The sequence below is a fragment of the Taudactylus pleione genome, unplaced genomic scaffold (assembly GCF_031769625.1).
Source record: "Taudactylus pleione unplaced genomic scaffold, aTauple2 ptg000053l, whole genome shotgun sequence".
NCBI lineage: Eukaryota > Metazoa > Chordata > Amphibia > Anura > Myobatrachidae > Taudactylus > Taudactylus pleione.
The window spans coordinates 31731943-31744704 of record NW_028284455.1 but is presented as its reverse complement, the minus strand read 5'-3'; positions in this window follow the sequence as shown (position 1 = coordinate 31744704).

Below are 12762 nucleotides of genomic sequence, written 5' to 3'. Positions count from 1 at the left end.
GAGTCATTTCTTTTATCTTTTGTTCAAATCAAACTCTTAGTCCAAAATTTTAAAATTTTTGGCATTGAATTATAATCTGAAGTCATCCTGTTAGACCCAAATATATAAAAAGTAACACCAATTTAATAAATATAAAATAACATCATATAATGGGTTTACCTCAGTGGGTGCATTTCCTAATCTGACAATTGACATCTTGCTTAAAGCCTTAGATTACTCCTGTCGTCTTATCTCCACTAGGTTTTACAGGGAGTTATTCTTAATTGTATATCACAGTGCATACATTAGCCCACATCGGGGATTTTGATGGGTTCCTCCTCCTCCTCCCATAGGTATCAGGAAGATAATGCAGACCTTTGCCATTGTTTATGGTCTTGTCCTCTAGTTAGAGTCTTTTGGCTTCAGGTCTGATGGTTTGCCCTGGACCATTTGGTTAATTATTTACCCTTTGATTCAGCCTGGGCCACACTAGGAATAGTGCCACAGGGATAGTGGGTGTTTAGTGGCTGTCAGAAACTTTTTCTTGCCCTGAGTGCAGCTGTCAAAAAGACCATATTGCAGGACTGGATTCAGCCCGGGATGCCTACTTTCTTTCTCTTCAAGTAATAATTATTGTATTTATTTAGAATCAAATGATTGGAGGCTACTTTGGCTAAAGAATCCAGAGTTACCAATTTCTTTAATGTTTGGGAAAGATACATAGCTACACTTCCACTAGAGACACAACGATTGCTTATCTAATGTTTTTCATCCACCTCGTGGTATACTGTACAATGCAACTCGTGGATGGAAATCCCCTATATCTCTGTTAGCGGTCTCTTATTATTATTATCCTTTATTTCTATGGCACCACAAGGGTTCCACAGTGCCTTACAAAGTACATAAACAATTGAGCAGAACAAGAGAACAGTGACTTACAGTATAAAACAATGCAGGACTAGTACATGGTGTATAAACACTGTTGCAACAGCGGTCAAATAAGTAGTACGGTGGCAGAAATAAAGGGTTAGGTGCCAAAGGTAATAGTAAAGGAAGGAAAAGCACATGGTGGAAAAGGGCCCTGCTCATGAGAGCTTACATTGGATGACACAGATGGGTAGATAATGAGTACGGAGCAGTGGGTTAGGATGAGTGCTGGAAGGCTTTGATGAAGAAGTGGGTCTTGAGAGCCTGTTTGAAGTTTTGCAGAGAGATGGAGAGCCATGACAAGGAGAGGTAGAGAATACCAGAGGTACTGTAGGGAGCAACACATGTAAAATCTTGGAGGCATTCATGGGAAGAAGTAGTCAGTTGGCAGGAGTGGTGGCACCCACTATCGGAGCAAAGAGAATGAATGGGAGTGTGAAGGGAGATATGGTCAGAGATGTAACTAGGAGAGGAATGGGTGAGGGCTTTGTAGGTGAGTGTGAGAAGGTTGAATTGGGTACGGAAAGGGTAGGGGAGCCAGTGTAGGGCTTGTAGGAGAGAGAAGACACATGTAGTACGTTTGGAGAGGAAGATGAGCTGGACAGCAGCATTGAGGACAGATTGGAGTGGAGAGAGGTGGGAGTCAAGGAGGCCAGATAGGAGTAGGTTAAAGTAGTCCAATCTGGAGATGACCAGTGAGTAGATGAGGGTCTTAGCAGCATCCAGGGTGAAAAAAGGGTCTGATCCCTGAAATATTTTAGAGATGGAAATGGCAGGACTGTGAAAGGTACTGAATGTGAAGTTCAAAGGTGAGGGAGGAATCAAGGATAACTCCAAGACAGCGCACTTGGGGGCTAGTGGAGATGGTTGTGCCATCATTAGATAATGAAATTGTGGGAAGTGAGCTTATGCAGGAGGGTGGAAAGATTAGTTCAGTCTTATACATATTAAGTATAAGAAAGCGCTGGGACATCCAGGAAGAGATATGAGTGAGGAGAGAGGAAGAGAGGTCAGGAGAGGAAAGGCAGATCTGAGTATCATCAGCATAGAAATGATATTGGAGGCCAAAAGAGCTGATGAGCTCACCTAAAGAAGGTGTATTGAGGGAGAATAGGGGAGGTCCAAGAACAGAACCTTGGGGGACGCCTACTGTTAGTGGAAGTGCGGGGGAAGTTGAGCCGTGAGAGGAGACTGGCAAGGAGCAGTTACAGAGGTAGGAAGACAACCAGGAGAGGGAAGTATCATGTAGACCAAGGGATTAAAGGATTTTCAGGAGGTCCACATTATCAAAAGCAGCATAGAGGTTGAAAAGAATGAGCAGAGTAATGACCCTTGGACTTGGCAGCAAGGAGGTCATTGTTGACTTTTAGTCAGGGCAGTTTCAGTGGATTAGAGAGTATGGAAGCCAGACTGAAATGGGTCAAGCAGGGAGTGAGAGGAAAGAAAGGCGGTAAAGTGGTTGTAAACAATACATTCAAGGAGTTTGGAGGCAAAAGGGAGTAGAGAGACTGTTAGGATCAAGTATAGAGTTTTTAAAGAAGAGGGAAACATGGGCATACTTGAATGCAGAGGGGACAGTGTTTGAAGAGAGGGAGAGATTGAAGAGGTAGGCAAGATGGGAACAGGCAGAAGGAGAGAGGTAGAGGAGGCAGGAGGGAATAGGATTAAGGGGGAGGTATGGAGGGGGGTGAAGATCAGATGAGGGCTATAATATCATTTCCGGGTACAGGGAAAAAGAAGTCAGAGTTGGTGAGATGGAAGGGGAGGGATAGGTCGGCCAAGAAGGGGGTGGAGTGCCAAGGGTCTGGTGGGATATGGTGTCCTGACATATGGAGTCAATTTTAGATGTAAAGTAGGTGGTAAAGTCAAGAGCAGAGAGTGATGAGGTGAAGCGAGGAGGGGATGAGCAGAGGAGGGAATTGAAAGTGGCAAAAAGACACCAGGGGTTTGACGACTCTGAGGAGTTGAGGTTTTTGAAATATGACTGTTTAAAGAGGGAAAGGGCAGCACTGTAGGATAAGAGCATAAATTTGAAGATGAGGAGGTCTGTCTTAGAGCGTGCTTTTCTCCACTGTCACTTGGTGGTTTTGTAGTGGTTCATTTAGAATTGAGGTGTGGATTTGCAAGGGTGAGTAGTGCTTGCCGAAGCACCAGAGTCAAGAGAAGAAGTAAGTGCGGCATTGTACAGGGAAGCAGCTTATTCAGGGCAGGAGAGAGAGAGAATAGGGGAGAGTAGTGAGTCGAGCAGGAAGGATAAGGAAGCGTGGTCGATAGCCTCAATGTTACTTTTAGTGATAGTAGCCTTAGGATGCACAAGTGGCAAAGGTGAGATGGATATGTGAAAAGAGAGAAGGTGATGATCAGAGAGGGGGAATGGGGATTTTGTGTACTCAGAAATATCACAACTGTGAGTAAAAACTAGGTAGTGAGTGGCCACTTACATGGGAGGGTGAGGAGGTTCATTGGGAGAGACCAAATGATGATGTGAGGGTAAGGAATTTAGAAGCAGAGGATTCTGTGGGGATATCAATAGAGATATTGAAGTCACCTTAGATAATATAGAGGGAAGATCTGAAGAGATGAAGTGAGGGAGCCAAGAGGCAAAGCTGTCAAGGAATTTGGAGGGAGAGCCAGGGGGACGCCAAATGGCAGCTACTTGAAGGTGAACAGGTTGGAAGAGATGTATAGCATGAACCTCAAGTGTAGAGAATGTGATGGACGGTTCAGAGAGATTGAGTTTGTAGGAGTAACCAGAGGATAGATGGAGCCCAACACCACCACCAAGATGACCCCTGCTGGTGTGTGTAAGAGAATGTGAGGCCCCCAGAGAAGGGAGCAGCAGGAGAAGTGGTGTCAGAAACCAGTTTCAGTAATGGCTAGGAGGTTCAGAGGGTTGGAGATGAAAAGGTCATGAGTGGGGACCAGTTTATTACAGACAGATCTGGCATTCCAGGGGGCACAGGAGAGAAGGACAGAGTTTGTAGGAGAGTTACAAATAAGATTATCAGGGTTGCTGTAGCATGGAGGTGAGACTAATTTGGGAGATCAAGATGAAGAGTGTAGTGATGGTGCAGGCTCCAGAGCTATGAAGTGAAACTGGAGGCTGTGGGCTGGGAGGAAGATGCACTAGGACCCGCCGCAGGTCTAACAGTCTTGCTCCGGCTGCCCGGGAACACGTGCAGGCGTATCAGTGTTCGGGGGCCGGGACTCAGCAGAGGAGACAGCACAGCAGCAGCAGACAGTAACTTTAAAAATGCTGTGCTTGTGAAAGTGGAGGAGAGGGGAGCTGGCTGGACACATAAGAGGGCTGGCTGGACACATAATGGGGCCTGGTTGGACACACAAAGAAGGGGGATTGGCTAGACACATAAGGGGGCCTGGCTGGACAGATAAGGGGGCTGGCTGGACAGATTAGGGGGCCTGGCTGGACAGATAGGGGGGGCTGGCTGGACACATAAGGGGACCTGGCTGGACACACACAGAAGGGGGGCTGGTTGGACACATAAGGGTGCTAGGTGGACACATAAGAGGGGTATGGCTGGACACACAGAAGGGGGGCTGGTTGGACACATAAGGGGGGCTGGCTGGACAGATAAAGGGACTGGCTGGAGACAGAAGGGGGACTGGCTGGACACAGAAGGGGGCCTGGCTGGACACAGAAAGGGGGCTGGCTAGACAAATAAGGGGGCTGGCTGGACAGATAAGGGGGCTGGCTGGACACATAAGGGGGGCTGGCTGGACAGGTAAGGGGGCTGGCTGGACACATAAGGGGGCCTTTCTGGACACACACAGAAAGGGTGCTGGTTGGACACAGAAGGGGGACTGGCAAGACAGATAAGGGGGCTGGCTGGACACATAAGGGGGCTGGCTGGACACATAAGGGGGTCTGGCTGGACACATAAGAGGGTCTGGCTGGACACAAGGGGTCCTGGTTGGACACACACATAAGAGGGGCTGGCTGGTCACACATAAGGGGGGATGGCTGTATGTACACAAGAGGGGTATAGCTGGATGCACATAAGGGGGGCCTGGCTGGATGACCATAAGGGGGCTGGCTGGACGCACAGAAAGGGGGGCTAGCTGGACGCACAGAAAGGGGCGCTGGCTGGACGCACATAAGGTGGGGTTATCTGGAGGCACATAAAAGGGCAGGCTTGATATTTTGGGGGCAAATTTTTTTTGAAGGAATAAGGTAGTGGAGAAAGGATGGCACTACCAATTTTGTCAGTCCCGGGAACCCCACAATTTCTGATGGAAGCCCAGTGTAGCAGCACCATGGTTGGGGAGAAGAGAATGAGAGTGGAGTGGCCGGAGAGGTGGGGGAGGAAAGCAGAGGAGAGCAAGGCATACAGAGGAGGATAGAGAGGTGGGGTAGAAGGTGCAGGAGACAAGGGGGGAAAGATAGATGGAAACAGGGGGCAGAGTAAAGAATTCGGTAGACACTGAGTGATGAGGCATTGAAGAAAACATGGTCATGGCGTGGATGAGGTAAATAGGGGTAGGAAAACTTGAAGGAATAAAGGCTGTATGAGAAAGCCAGAACAGTAGATTTGCAGAAATGCAGGTAAAAGTAGAGTGTTGAAAAATGACAAAACTTGAGTGGAATATATGTCTTAAGCTGGCCACACACTAGACCAACTTACATCCAACCAGCCAACTTGTTGATTGGTTGGAATGAAAATCTGGTAAGGAATGGGAGTAAATGATGATCAGCAATTTGCTCCTAAATGCCAGAAAACAGATGAAAATGGTCGTCAGACAAGTTTGTTAAATGTTTGATCTAAACAATTTGTTCAAACAACAGTTTTTGTTCATTTTCCGGCATTTGGTAGCAAATTGCTGATTGTCATTTGCTTTCATTCCTTACCAGATTTTCATTCCAACCAATCAACAAGTTGGCTGGTTGGATGTAAGTTGGTCTAGTGTGTGGCCAGCTTTAGTCTGTAAAGCACCTTTTTAACTTTTACTTCTAAGTTTTTACTTGTTGCATTATATTTTACGGTTCTGCCTAGTTGATTGCTATTTTGTTTTGCTGAATTGTTTTTTCTATTGCACTTATACTTATTTTTGTGCTGTTGCGTTAGCATGCCATTATTCAATGTTACTCTTGTCTCTTCCTTTTTATCTAACACTGTAAACTGTTTATTCTACTGTTTGATGCACTTCAGAATAAATACAAATAATAATGATAATAATTAAAGAAAAATAATTTCTTCTTCCTTTATCTTTTGCATTTGAAATGTGAAAAAAGTGAGAAAAACCAAACCTCACTCCCAAACACTTCGGATAACAGTTACAAAATTTCAAAGCCAGAATTCCCTAGGACTAACATTAACTGCCAGCCAAACAAACAAAAGTAGCCAGTGTGGGAAAACAACTCGGGTGGTGAAGAAGATATTCGGGGACTACCAGCTATAATCCTGTAGCCTTGGGAATTTCAGGCAGAACTAAAATTTTAGAGGGAATTCCCCGTGGACATTTAAGGCCAAATTCTGCATTCTCCATTCTGCAGGCAAAATTAGAAATTGTAGAATGAACATTTCTTTACGGTACTAGTATGCCCTCATAAGTTTTTTGTGTAACGCACGCATAAGTACGGCTTAATGTTCCTGCAACAGTGTGATTTCTCAATTCTGACAAAACACGCACCTTCGTCAGGGGCGTTTTAAGAGAGGAGTTTAAATCGTGAGTTTTTTTAGTCTAAAAACATGCATGTTCTCTGACCCTGTTACATTGGGCGAGTTTAAAAAGTGTGAGAATTTACTGTCAAACTCTCATCCTATTACATTTGGCACTTGGTGTACATTGCTTTACTGCTCTGCTTTGTTTTGCCTGGCTTAGCAAAGGGTGTCTAATCTGCATTCTTTTGTGATGGATCCTCATCGTTCTAGAGTTATGTTAGCATGTGCTGGAGCTATGGTGTTAGCTGAAGAGGAGAGTGCCCAGCAAAGGAGGAGGCTAAGATCATGCTGGACAAAGGAGTGGCTGCAGCAGAGGGATACTCGCTCTCTCATGCCGCTGTTGATGGAGATTCATGAGAACAATCTGGAAGACTACCGCAACTTCCTGCGCGTGGATGATGCCACCTTCCAGGAGTTGCTGCGTCTGATGACTCCCTACATCCAGAGGCAGAATACCAAGTTGCGGAGGGCCATTTCTGCTGAGGAGAGGCCGGTGGCTACCCTGATGTAGGGATGGACATCGGAAGCCCACCATCATATGATGGCAGTGCTTCCACCATTGAATCTTTTGATGCGATGGTAACTAACCATCGCATCAAAAGAATTCAATGGTAAAAACTATTCATATGAATAGTAAAGGGGCAGGGTTGGGGGAGAGGCTCGGACACGAAGCAACAAGAAAAAAACAGCTGAGCCAGGCAGGCAGGAAGAGCTGACTGAGGACAAGGGGGAGAATGAGAAACACTGTCACTGCCACGCTGCTGCTGCTGTGGGAACCAGGGGTGTTTCTAGAGAGGAGGGGGCCCGTCTGCAGTCTCTGACACGGGCCCCCTCTTCTCTATCTGGCGGCCGGCAGCGTACTGAGCTGTGCGCGGCCAGCACCGGAGTTATAGACTCTGGGCACTAGAGTGCGTCCAGAGTCTATAGAGTATGCGCAGGTCACCGGGAAAATGGCAGCGCACTAACATGGGACTCCGGAGAGGTAAGTAATACTATGGGTGCAGGGTGTGAGGTGCGGGGCCCCCCTGGACCCCGGGGGCCGTGTGCCCTGCACACCCTGCATCCATTATAGATATGCCCCTGGTAGGCACTGAAAGCAACAAAAAACTGAAGTCTAAAAACATGAATTAAATATACTTATAACACAACGAAAAGGAACCTCTTAGAGCACCATCAGAGAAATCACTCTCCATCTCTGCAGGTGTAAACGTTGTTAGCTGTCACTCTGTGTATCTGTGAGTGACTGTTGCTGCAGGGCCAATGCTGCACACTTATTGGCTCTCACTGTCTCAGAGAGCCAATCAGAGCTAGCAGAGAGGGGAGGGTGGGCCAGGTCTGAGGCAGTGAGAAACAGCCTCCAACGATCCCAGCTGCATGAACCAGGAAGATTATCAGAGGTAGAGACACAGCACACAGCAGCCAGGGGAGGCAGAGTTTTTAGGAATTAAAGAAAAGAAGACACCATCAGATCAACATCGCATGATTATTATTTTTTTATTAAAGTACAAACTGTGGATCCTGCTAATTTTTCTTTTTATGTAAAACAATTTATAAAACTGTACATATTAAATAAAATAAAACTTTACAGGTTATTATACAAAATATGTCCCCAGCTAAAATGTTAACATTTTAAAACAACTTTTAACGTGTATATCAACAAGTTTTTTCAGCCCCAATAACTTCAGTGCTCTTTGATATATGGTGCTTGTGACGCTAATTTGAATAAGTCAATAAACAGTTGCCGTAAGTGCAAATTGCGACCCCATCAATCTGCCCCTTGCGGCATGTGTTTATTGACCTAGTACATTCTGCCGCAGAAGCACCATATATCATAGAGTAGCTTTTGGGAATGATAAAACTTGTTCATAATTGGGTTTAAAAAAATTTTTTATTTGATTTTGTTGAAATATTATAAAATTGAGGAGGGTCCTCCTCCACCTCCAGGAACGCACTATAAATGGCTGTGGATGATGTGGAGGGATAGGTGGCTGGGGAAGTACGGTTTGATGGGGTAGGACCCATCATTCTAGTGTGAGGGGCAGTTGGCTGTTGCTGAGGCCTCGTTATATAGGTTTGTGGTGAAAGTTGGCTTGTTTTCCCCAGTCATATACCAGCCTTTCAAGTTGGATCTGGGACCATTTGTCATATTGAGCTACAGTACCTAGATGTGAGGCTATGTAGTCAAACTGGTCCAGAGGTTTCTGCAGAACATTTTCTGCTTTTTTCAAAAATTGTTCTGCAGTGTTCGTTTGGGGCTGTGTCTTAGTGGCCATGCGGCACTGTCTTTTGGAGAGTGGTGGGCAAGGTGGGTTATAAATTCCTCCTCGCTCTCAAATATGCCACAGGTCTGGGGTGACATCAATGTCCAGATCTTGGGCGCGAGTCTTTTGAAAAATAAATAAATAAATAACATAAAGGTCATGTTTTTACTTATATCAATTTAATATAAATTTTTTTATTTCTTTTTAGTTCCCTACAACCGTTGAGGAATGGAATTTGAACGGTGGTGAAACTTCCCTAACTGTGGGGGAGCCATCCATGGAAAACAAGTGCGTAAAACCCCATCTACCAAAACCGGATCCTCTTACTATAATTATAAAGGCTGTGGTGAATGCCAATTCTGAATTTCTTTTTGTGGATGTTGGCAAGAATAGCCATGCTTAGGATGGTGGGTTCTTCAAACAGGCGGCTTTCTACAAGAGGCTCAACTCAAAAACCCTTAACTTGCCGTCTGTTGAGGAAACCAAGCACAGCTTACAGTTTGTGTTTGTGGCAGACGAGGCCTTTGCACTACACAAGCATTTAAAAATCCATACGTGCAATGGGGGTGGTGACAGGGGGGAGGGGTTGGAGAAACACAGGCGTGCCAGTGCATTTGAATGCCGTGATTAAATTAGTCCCTGCGACGGCAAACGCAGTTTGAGTGCTCACTGTGTACAGGAAAGTTAGCAATTTATAAGTGAGGTCTGACCTGCCGTAATTGTGCGAGAGGCTCTAGTGTACTTCGATGCTACTGATGTTTTGGATGGCTTGCAAGGTAATACGGGTGTGTAAGAGGGGAAGTGGGTGTCTGCATGTTGTCCATGCGAGTGCTTTGCTATTGCAATTATTAGCATACTTTTGCAGCAGGACTGTGTGCGCAATTGCAGCCGCGATCGCATCAGCGATCCTTGCTGAATCAGGCCCAGTGTCTCTACTTACCAAATACATGCTGAATCTTTCCCCAAAATCTTCAGCTTTCTCTCTGGGCTCGTGCTCCACCATCAAGCAGTGGGATGGCCGTTGAGGTTCCTGGTCCAAGGTGAAGCGTAGCAAGTCATAATACCACAGGTTAGGGTGATATATGCTGTCTGCCCCCGCTCCAGTTTCCTTCAGGAACACCATCCGCAGATTTTGTATCTACATGCCTACATGGAGAAGAGGACGTGATCTACGTTAGGAATAGGTGAATATAGACTTGTGTTTTTACAGGTGTCATGGATTCTACTGGACAAGGGGACGTGAATGGCTACAGGGATTCTAGGTGAGTATGCATTAATGTGAGTGCTAATGTGAGCTTGCATGTATGTTTTAATAAAATTATACTTTCACGGTGTGTGTCTCTTGTGGTTATTTTAATATTTTTTTGCAGGTGAACTACAGGTACCAGCCGGCCCTTAATGCCCTGTATGATGGTACTTGTGGTTCTCCAAGTAGCAGCATGAGAGGGAGGCTTACTGGGATCTCTAATTCTCCAGCAAAAGACAATGTTAATACATTTTTCTTTTACACTACACATTTATACAGTCAACCCGGCACCCAACGGCCAGAGGTGCTGGGGATAGCCCCGGGCAATCAGCCCAGGCCTGAGGTGCCCTGGAGAGGGGGACCCTTTTATTGGGGGTCCCTACCTCCCCAGGGTTCCTCGGGCTGGGCTGACTAGCGGTCAGATGTAATGCTTTGGCAGGCGGACCCGGTGAAAGGGTTCCCCTGGCTGTGGCATTACACCACCACTAGAAGGATTCTAGTGCTGGTTTTGGAAAATATGGAGAACTCCTATGTCTTTTGTGCCCCATATTTCCAAAACCAGGACTGGCTCACTGAGCCCAGTGCTGGTTGTGCAAAATACGGGGGAACCACCACAACTTTTGTCCCCCATATTTTCACAACCAGGACTGGCTCTGAAAAGCCCGGTGGTGGTTGTGCTTTTAGGAGGGGACCCCACTTCATTTTTGTAAAAAATGTTAAGCTTTTGGCATATAATACACAATGGGGGTCAGTGTACACAGTGACTGTGCTGTGATGGGGTTCTGGATGCTGCTGCTCTGAACAAGCAGGCTGCTTGTGATGCTGCTGATCCTACACGATGATGGCATAAAATGGAGGAGGGGAGTGTCCTGGGAATGCCAGTCAAGTGACGCCCGTATCGTCCAGGTCGGAACGACATATTGTTCGTTGTTCGGTAGTGCGTACACACTGCACGATCTGCGACAAATTGTTAACAAGATTGACAGATCTTCCTGCATGTACAAAAGATGGGACCAACAACCCACAGGAACGTGATAGAGCGTACACACTTGACGATTTGTCGTTCCGATTCGTCACAATGGGCCAAATCGCTCAAAATATCATCTAGTGTGTATGGGCCTTAAGTCTCTGCTAAAGGAGATATTCCATTGCACTACTGATTTGAATAAGCACAATTATCTCCCTTCCCAGTGTCGTGCATTATTATGTATGGTATATAATATGTGCTTCCCTATCACTGGTGTGCAGCTGTATTAATATTTTGTGACAAGGAACCAGGAATGAAACTAACTACAGTAATGTGACTGGTCAGAAACGTAAAATTTGGAAATATAGAAGACACTGCGAGCCCTTTCACCTGTGTGTAAAAACAAGCATTTTGTAAATATATGATTTTAAACCATGCAGGTTTGTTATGTCAGTAAGCATTCCCATGTTAGATTTTCTGTGCATTTGTTTTTTTTTTTAAGACACGTCCCTGGGAATTTAACATCCCGGGTTAAAAAATGCATATATAGATTTAAATATAATTTTGGTAGTATCATAGTTATCAACAAATGTGTTATATTTATTTACTTTAAAAGTACATGTATTTAAAATCCAGATACTATGTTGCATTCTTTGAAGATGATAAACATACAGAAATTTAATTATCTAATGTCATACTACACTGAACTGTGCTTATTTTGAAGCTACAGTATAGTAAGAGTAATTATATTTATAGTATGGGTGATTTATAACCCACTCTTTACTGTTCCACTTGTCCCTTTCTCGCACCAATAACTTTAATTGTTCTAATTTGACCTGTAGTACTCTCTGCCCTGAACCAGTCTGTAGAATAATCTTCACAGTCCATAATTCAATTGGCTTATTTAGAGAGACCAGATATAGTTATCCTAGCACTATTGTAAAGCTCCTCACTGCTTTCTGGGCAAAATATGTGTTCTATATCAGTACAGTTACTGTTGCTATGTATAATATTATTAAGAATTATTTACAAATATTCGTTATGTGCACAAGGGCATCTATTGTACATTTCAAGATGCATGTTCTGTTCACAGTCTTTGGAAACTTTGGAAAATGCCTGGATAATCAATCTGTGCCTACTGTACATTTTCTGATTGGCAGATACTCCAGAAAATTCAACATGGTCAAAGCAATAAAAACATAACATCTAAGGTCAAGCGTTTTCCACTTTATGACCAGCCCCTTCATTAATATCAACTTTTATGCTGTTCTAAAAAAAAAACCTGCTGTCTTATCTCATGAATATCTTAATCATGAGAGTGAGGGGACACATAAGCTTTTATTTGCCAAAATGCTAATAGAAAAATCCCTTTTAAAGAATACTTGCCAACATTTTACTTTTGCACTCCAGATTATTCCATGAGGGGATGTCAAGGTAGGAAGTGCAGGGGTGTGGTGCCCAAACTGAGTAGATTATTCCATGAGGGGATGTCAAGGTAGGAGGTCCAGGGGTGTCATCATGGCCTTGCCACAACTTGTGCCATTGAGAAGGATGACTTGATTCACAGTGTACTGTGCACTTCACTGGGGAAGTGGGCATGATCCGGGAGGCTGGTCTACTATGTAGGGAGACTGAGACAGCTGCCATAAATTCTGAAGACTCCCAGACACTCTTGGAGCATAGGAAAGTATGCTTTGAAGG